The sequence below is a fragment of the Triticum aestivum genome, chromosome 3B (assembly GCF_018294505.1).
Source record: "Triticum aestivum cultivar Chinese Spring chromosome 3B, IWGSC CS RefSeq v2.1, whole genome shotgun sequence".
Taxonomy (NCBI): Eukaryota; Viridiplantae; Streptophyta; class Magnoliopsida; order Poales; family Poaceae; genus Triticum; species Triticum aestivum.
Genome location: NC_057801.1, coordinates 307,672,644 through 307,681,007, shown reverse-complemented (window position 1 = coordinate 307,681,007; position 8,364 = coordinate 307,672,644).

The following is an 8,364-nucleotide window of genomic DNA, read 5'->3' as shown; positions in this document are numbered from 1 at the left end:
ACCGTTGCCAAAGTTGATCGTGCCCAGACACCACGTGATGATCGGGTGTGATAAGCTCTACGTCCATCTACAACGGGTGCAAGCCAGTTTTGCACACAAAGAATACTCAGGTTAAACTTGACGAGCCTAGCATATGCAGATATGGCCTCGGAACACTGAGACCGAAAGGTCGAGCATGAATCATATAGTAGATATGATCAACATAGTGATGTTCACCATTGAAAACTACTGCATCTCACGTGATGATCGGTTATGGTTTAGTTATTTGGATCACGTGATCACTTAGATGACTAGAGGGATGTCTATCTAAGTGGGAGTTCTTAAGTAATATGATCAACTGAACTTAAATTTATCATGAACTTAGTCCTGGTAGTATTTTGCAAATTATGTTGTAGATCAATAGCTCACGTTGTTGCTTTCATATGTTTATTTTGATATGTTCCTAGAGAAAACTGTGTTGAAAGATGTTAGTAGCAATGATGCGGATTGGATCCGTGATCTGAGGATTGTCCTCATTGCTGCACAGAAGAATTATGTCCTTGATGCACCGCTAGGTGACGGACCTATTGCAGGAGCAGATGCAGACGTTATGAACGTTTGGCTAGCTCCATATGATGACTACTTGATAGTTTAGTGCACCATGCTTAACGGCTTAGAATCGGGACTTCAAAGACGTTTTAAACGTCATGGACCATATAAGATGATCCAGGAGTTGAAGTTAATATTTCAAGCAAATACCCGAGTTGAGAGATATGAAGTCTCCAACAAGTTCTATAGCTAAAATATGGAGGAGAATCGCTCAACTAGTGAGCATGTGCTCAGATTGTCTGGGTACTACAATCGCTTGAATCAAGTGGGAGTTAATCTTCCAGATAAGATAGTGATTGACAGAGTTCTCTAGTCACCATCACCAAGTTACTAGAACTTCATGATGAACCATAGTATGCAAGGGATGACGAAAACGATTCCCAAGCTCTTCGTGATGTTGAAATCGACGAAGGTAGAAATTAAGAAAGAGCATCAAGTGTTGATGATTGACAAGACCACTAGTTTCAAGAAAAGGACAAAGGGAAAGAAAGGGAAACTTCAAGTAGAATGGCAAGCAAGTTGTCTCTCCCGTGAAGAAGCCCAAAGCTGAACCAAAGCCTGAAACTGAGTGCTTCTACTGCAAAGGAAATGGTCACTGGAAGCAGAAATGCCCTGAATATTTGGTGGATAAGAAGGATGGCAAATTGAACAAGGGTATATTTGATATACAAGTTATTGATGTGTGCCTTACTAGTATTTATAGTAGCCCCTGAGTATTTGATACTTGTTCGGTTGCTAAGATTAGTAATTCAAAACAGGAGTTACATAATAAACAGAGACTAGTTGAGGGGAAGTGACGATGAGTGTTGGAGGTAGTTCCAAGATTGATATGATTGTCGGCGTTCTGGGAACGGGGGTCCCCAGACTTGCCTGCCTGCGGCCTGCGGCGTGGCTCAAGGGGTGGCCCAGCGTGGCCCATCTTCATCAGCACGAGGTCAAGACCCTCGCAAGGGGCCAAGCCTCGCGGGGCGGATGACAGGGAGCTTCCTCAGGCACGGCCTCGTCAGGCTGGCTCGCGAGGAGGCGGAGAGATCAAGGCGGGGTACCTCACGAGGTGCCCATGACGCAAGCCATGACGACCAAGGGCGCCAGGTGGGCGCCAGCCCACGCAGTGTCCTTCCTTTCCACTTTGGTGCAAAGGGAGCAAGCGCAGGCGAGAGCATCAAGCAAAGGCACCCATTTCCGTGCAACAAGACCAAGACCGTCGCAACAGCATGAAGGAAGTCATCGTGGAGCCCAGGAAGGCGTCATCGTCAGAGCCTTTGATAGGCGAAGACCAACTTTACTCAGGATAATTTTACTAGATGTTCCCCTTCAAAATGGCCAATTGTTGGCGCCCTTCCCGCTCAATATTTGGGAAGAGGCCCAGGGCCTTTGCCTATAAATAGAACTAGCCACCCCCAGGGTAGAGGAGGCTGGAGATCAACCAGAGAGAGAGAGAGAGGCGACTGAAATCACCCAAGCAGTTCGTCGCACCAGCCAAGAACAGACCCTTGGGAGGCTGTTCTTCCTTGTATTGTTCATCACCAGCCCAAGAGGCAATCCACCACACCACAAACTAGAGTAGGTATTACGCCACAATGGTGGCCCGAACTAGTATAAACCCTGTGTCTCTTGTGATGTTCCTTTGATTGCTTAGATCCAAGCGAGGCGGTGAGGTGCAGGTAGGTGGTGGGCGAAATCTCCGCGCGCACCCCAGTGTTCGAATCTAAAGGGTCTGCCGGAACCCGAAATCCGATATTTGGCGCGCCAGGTAGGGGTGCGCCGGAATTCGTCTTCCGCCGCCCTGTTCTTCACCAACCATCGCATCCATGTCAGACGCTCGTCGGGCCCGCGCCTAGCGCCAAGCCGCTCTCGCTTCTCGCGTCGCCCAGACGCCCCCCGTCGGCGGCCACCCCCGCTGTTCCCCGTCGCCTGCCGTCAACGCCGCCATCGGCCCTGTGGGGAATGAGCAACAAGCATCGTCCCAGCATCCGTCCATGAGGCGAGACGGCCACACTGCTACTCCCTCACTCGCCCCAGTTGGTTCTTCATCCCGCGCGCCCCGCGCGGCCATGGAGGCTCGAGCTGCGCTCATCGCGGCAAACGAGCTCCTGCACTACCGCCTAGTCGACGACGTCTACAAAGAGTGGCTCGACCGCGTTACCGAGCTCGTCCGTGCCGCAGGGGGCTCCCCCGCGCCGTCCTTCTCGCTGCACCGCGCCCCGCCCTGCGTGGGCAATGAAGCTCCAGGGGCGCCTCAGCCGCCTCCCCCTCAAGAAGGCGCCCTGGCCCCAAGGCGCATGGCCCCTGGGCGGAACCCACTCCGTCCGGCGCCAGCGCGGCAAGAGCGGAGCTGCCAAGAGGTCCCTCGCCCCCAAGAAGCTGCCCGAGTGCTCCCTGCTCCGGCCCGTCGCGACCACGCTCCTGTTCCAGCATGCCAAGACCCCGCGCTGCTCCCAGCTGCAGTGCATGGGGACCCGCAAGACCGAGCTCTTCGTCACCAAAGGCCTCCCGTGGCCACAGCAGGCTGCCTCGCCTTCACCACCGAGCTGCGCAGCGTCGCGTGGCCCTGCAAGTTCAAGCCAGACCTGCCTCCTCGCTACGACGGCACAGCCGACCCTGCGGAGTTCCTCCAGCTCTACGAGCTGGGCATCGAAGCCGCCAACGGGGACGAGAAGGTCATGGCGAACTGGTTTCTCATGGCACTCAAGGACGGGGCCCGCACCTGGCTCCTGAACCTGGCTCCAGGCACGATCTCCTCCTGGGACAAGATGCGCACCCGTTTCATCGCCAACTTCCAAGGTACTCGCGACCGGCCACCCGCCGTGAGCGACATGTGCCGCATCAAGTAGCAACCAAGGGAGACCCTGCAGAAGTACATCCAGTGCTTCAACAACACATGTCTCAAGATTCCCAAGGTGACTGAGGAGGCCATCATCTCAGCCTTCTTTGACAGTATGCATGACGTCAAGATGAAGGAGGAGCTGGCGATGCATGAAGATCTGTGCACTTCCTTGGAGCTGTTCAACTTGGCGACCAAGTGCGCCAGGGCTGAGGAAGGGCGCCTTTCCCTCCTCGAGCTACCAGCCACAGACCTAGAAGAGAAGAAATCCAAGGCCAAGGATGTGAAGCGCAAGGGGGCTGCTGTGCTTGCGGCAGAACCAGACACCAAGCAGAGCAGAGATCAGCCCGAGTCTTTCAAAGGCAGCCGGTACTGTGTGTACCATGACCTCCACACCCACAACACCAACGAATGTCAAGAGCTCCGACCCGTGCGAGAGGGGAGGATCGGCCGATGCCCCGACCGCAACAATCGAGGCTATGGCCGAGGAGAAGGAAGAAACACAGGACATTGGGAAGACCGCGGCCCTCGCCAAGGGTGGCGCGACCGACCTCGCGAGGATCGCTGGAAGGATCAGCCTCACGAGGGAGACTGGAGGGATCAGCCTCACGAGGATCGTCCACAAGGAAACACAGGCCTCCCTCCACTACCACCAAAGCCAAGGAGAAACGAGGACCATCATCAGGACGAGGGGGCTGGGGGCTTCCAGGAGCCGCGCGCAATCGCCTGCATCCTGGGCGGAGCTCAAGCCCCAGCCTCTCAATGCATCTTCAAGCAGTTCGCCCGTGAAGTGAATGCAGTCCTCCCCAAGCTCGAAGCCACGCGCCCCCTCAGGTGGTCGGCGTGCGCCATCACGTTCAGCTCAGCAGATCAGCTCAAGTGCGCGGCCACAGCTGGAGTCCTCCCGATGCTTTGCTCCCCAGTCATCAGCAATGTACAAGTCACCAGGACCCTCATCGACGGCGGGGCAGGGATCAACGTCCTGTCCGTAGAGACATTCAACAATCTCCAAGTGCCTTATGATCAGCTCCAGCCAACCAAGCCTTTCTCCGGAGTCACCGATGGCTCCACTGTTCCGATTGGGCAGGTCCGCCTCCCTATTACCTTCGGGGCGCGCAACAACTACCGCACTGAGCTTATCGACTTCGACGTCGCCCACATTCGCCTGCCATACAACGCCATCATTGGGTACCCAGCTCTCGCCAAGTTCATGGCCGTGACTCATCACGACTATAATGTCCTCAAGATGCCAGGAAGTGGCGGAGTCATCACGGTGCCCTATGAAGAAAGAGACGTAGTGTGCTCCCTGGAGCGAGCTTTTCAGGCCGCATCACTTGAAGACCCAGATTGCGGGAGCGGGAGGCTCCCTGAGACCGCTCCCAAGAAGAAGAAGACATCACCAGGCCCGACCCCTCAGGAGGCAGGCCCCTCAGGGTCTGCGCCTACTCAGGGGGCACCTCCTTCTGTCGCATAGGAAGGCGCGCCCGGCGCCCTCCTCAAGCAAGGCTCGGGGGCTCCCTCCTGGAGGGCCACCGACCTTGCTAAGGTCACGAGGGAGGCGCTTGGGCACCACTTGGAGGCGTGTTTCAAAGCATGTTTCCCTCAGGAATGAGCAAGGCAAGGAGGGCCAAACCCTTAGGAGTTCGTCAATCAGATCACGCAGGAGTTGCAGGAGTCAAGAGTCATGAGCGGCAGCCGCCGCTTACTCACCGCAGCTCCCCATCCAGGTGAGGATGGTGGGCTGCGCATCTGCATCGACATCCCAGGGCTCAACCGAGCCGCCTCTCAGGAGCGCTTCTGGCCCTCGCGCATGGGGCGCTACGTAGGCCCTCCCCACAGCTACTTTCGCATGCCCTACGGCTTGCCGAACACGGCCGCCACGTGCGAGCGCCTCATGAGGAGCATCCTGGAGGCTCAGGAGGCCAGGCCTTCCGCAGTCCTGGCAGAGATGGAGATGGTCCACGAGGAGCCACCAGCGCCTCCGGAGCCTCCCGAGGCTCCTGGGCCTGGGGGCTCATGAAGATCGGCTCCCACAGCCCATGACGTCGGCTACTTCAACACCCCTTCGTCCTCAACGCTATCAGGTGACATCTTTCAAGTTTCGTTTCCAGCTGGGAGCGCCCCCAGGGCTGCATTATTCCCAGGCCACGTGGGTCCGTCCCTGCGGCATGTATCCCCTTTTTACTTTATGTTCCTAGCTTACCTTGTTGGGGGCACCCTTCGGGCTGCATCATCCCCAAGTCGCTTGGGCCAGACCCAGCGGCATGTACCCCTCTTGCGTTTATTTTCGGGCCATGCATTCGACCCATCATGCTTGTTATTTGATGCCTGTCCGCGGGACCTCTTCTTCCTTCATGTCGGCTGCTTGCACGTTAAAGGGGGGGGGGTACCTGAGCATCGCGACTCAGGGCTCCTACTGGCTCTCCATCCCTCACCCTCTGGCTTTGTCCACGGCATCGCGATCTGGCAAACCAGCGACGGCTGAGACCCGCTCGAGGGTCGGGACCCGAGGATGTAGAGCGTCGGCATCTAACCAAATTTGCAGGAACAGATCACAAGTTAAGGCCCAGTGCCAGGCGCAACCCGCCTTGAGGTAGGGCCCCTCGAGTCCCGCGCTAGCTCACAGACGCCCGGATACACCTCGTCAGGCCTTTAGTGCCTTGTCACCTCTCCAAAGCAACCAACGGCTGACCGCCGCTTGTCATAGCAGACTCTTGTTCTTTTGTGGAGGGCCCGCAGGATCCCTTCAAGGAGCAGCGCCAGGCGAGGCCCTCACGGCGTCCTCTTCACTCTCATCCGCGCGAACCGCTTGCACGTTAAAGGGGGGGTACCTGAGCATCGCGACTCAGGGCTCCTACTGGCTCTCCAGCCCTCACCCTCTGGCCTTGTCCACGGCATCGCGACCTGGCATACCAGCGACGGCTAAGACCCGCTCGAGGGCCGGGACCCAAGGACGTAGAGCAGAAAGGGGAGCAAAGGCGAGAGGGAAGAGGCACGCGGGGACCTCGCCAGGCAACCCCTCGCCGGTCAAAGCACGGACCAAGCGCTGCACCACGAAGCGGTTCCTGATTCTCGAGATAAGTCACCCTCCGGAAATGCTAGTTATCGCAGCACCATCCCCGCATCCAATGCAATCCCGTGTTAGCAATGTCACGCTCCTTTCTCACCGAACGATGGCTGCTTGAGCGCTAAAGGGGACCTCCTGAGCATTGCGACTCAGGGGCTCTTACTGGACCCCGGGCCGCTCACCTCCTGGCCTTGACCACGGCATCGTGACCTGGCATACCAGCGACAGCTGAAGCTTGCCTTGGGACCGGGACCAGTCGGTGCAGAGCATCGAGCCCTCGCGAGGTTCGAAAGGAGGAACTAAGCTAAGGCGGGGCGAGCATCTCACACTGCTTCACGATAAGGATCATATTAGCAAAAGGAACTACAAACACCTTACAAGCCCCCGCGGGGTGTGTTCTTGGCTCCTCACAGGTACAAAAGATGTGTATCCTAAGGAGTCCTAACAACAGGAACCATGGTGGCAGACGCCATCATCAACAGTGGGCCGCGTGAGGCTCGACGCCATCCTCATCCAGATCAGGGGCGGCAGCGGCCTAACGAGCCCGTCTTGCTCCGGGATCGGCACATGCTCGGGGGCTCGTAGCTGTCATCGCTTGTCTCCGGAGTCGCGAAGAGCTCGGCGGAGTCACTGGATTCTCCGGTGCCCCTGCCGCCTGAGGAGCTGCTGGAGGAACGGGCGGCGGCAGGCCTAGTTCCTGCCGCTCCAGAGCTTCGGCCGCTGCCTCTGGGCAGCACTCCAGCCGACGCCCATCTTCGTCGAAGACCTTGAAGAGCATCATGGAAGCGTCTCTAGCTCCAGGTGGATCGCGAGGGCGCCCCTCGTCCTGCAGACCCGGGCGATCTCGCCCCAGCCCCGGGTCATGAAGACCTTACCTGGAGCGACGACCTCGACATCCGCTTCGGTCGCAGGAGTCTGGCAGTCGGCGTGCTACAGCCAGAGCCTGAAAGGCCCCCTTGGCGGGATCTCAAAGGCGAAGGAGGGAGGAAGGCAAATCCAAGACCGAGGAGGCATGGCGGCATGAAGCACAAACTCTCGGGAGGAGCCCTCAGCGTGAACTCCAGGAGGGACAACGCGCACCGCCGTGACCCGCCGGCGCCAACGGCGGCGTCGTCCATAGCGCTCAACATCAGCTCCTGCAGGGCCCTCAATGTGGGCGTACAAAGGCAGCGGGAACCCTGGCGGTGGTCGCTCGCACCAAGGCCTCGACACCTCCTGCCGCGCGCCCTCATCTCGGTGGCAGAGGACCAACCGCTTCTTCGGAGAAAGCGGGTCAGGACCCTCTCGGGGGGCCTTTCCCTTCTCTTCTGCGGAGAACCAGCGGATGGGTGCGATCGGCGTGAGATGGAGCAATGGCGAAGATGAAGAAGAGGAGTAGCAGAGAAATATGAACTGGAATGGCTCGCGCCGTTCCGTTCTTATAGCCGGAGGAGGCCAACCGTCGGCTTCCACGATCGTAGGTAATCATGACCCGTTTTTGCATGCAGGGACTTGTCAGTTCGTGCAGTTGCCGAGGCGTCATGAGGGAGCGGAGCCGCCCACGTCCAATCAACCGCCATGCAGGCCCGAGGCCGCAGGCTGTTAGGGCCCGCGGCGCTTCGCACTTGCCCCTTTGCTTCTCTGCTCAGCCAAGTTCGGGCGCGCCTTGGGCCCGGGGGCTACTGTCGGTGTGCTGGGAACGGGGGTCCCCAGACTTGCCTGCCTGCGGCCTGCGGCGTGGCTCAAGGGGCGGCCCAACGTGGCCCATCTTCATCAGCACGAGCTCAAGACCCTCGCGAGGGGCCAAGCCTCACGGGGCGGACGACAGGGAGCTTCCTCAGGCACGGCCTCGTTAGTCTGGCTCGCGAGGAGGCGGAGAGATCAAGGCGGGGCACCTCACGAGGTG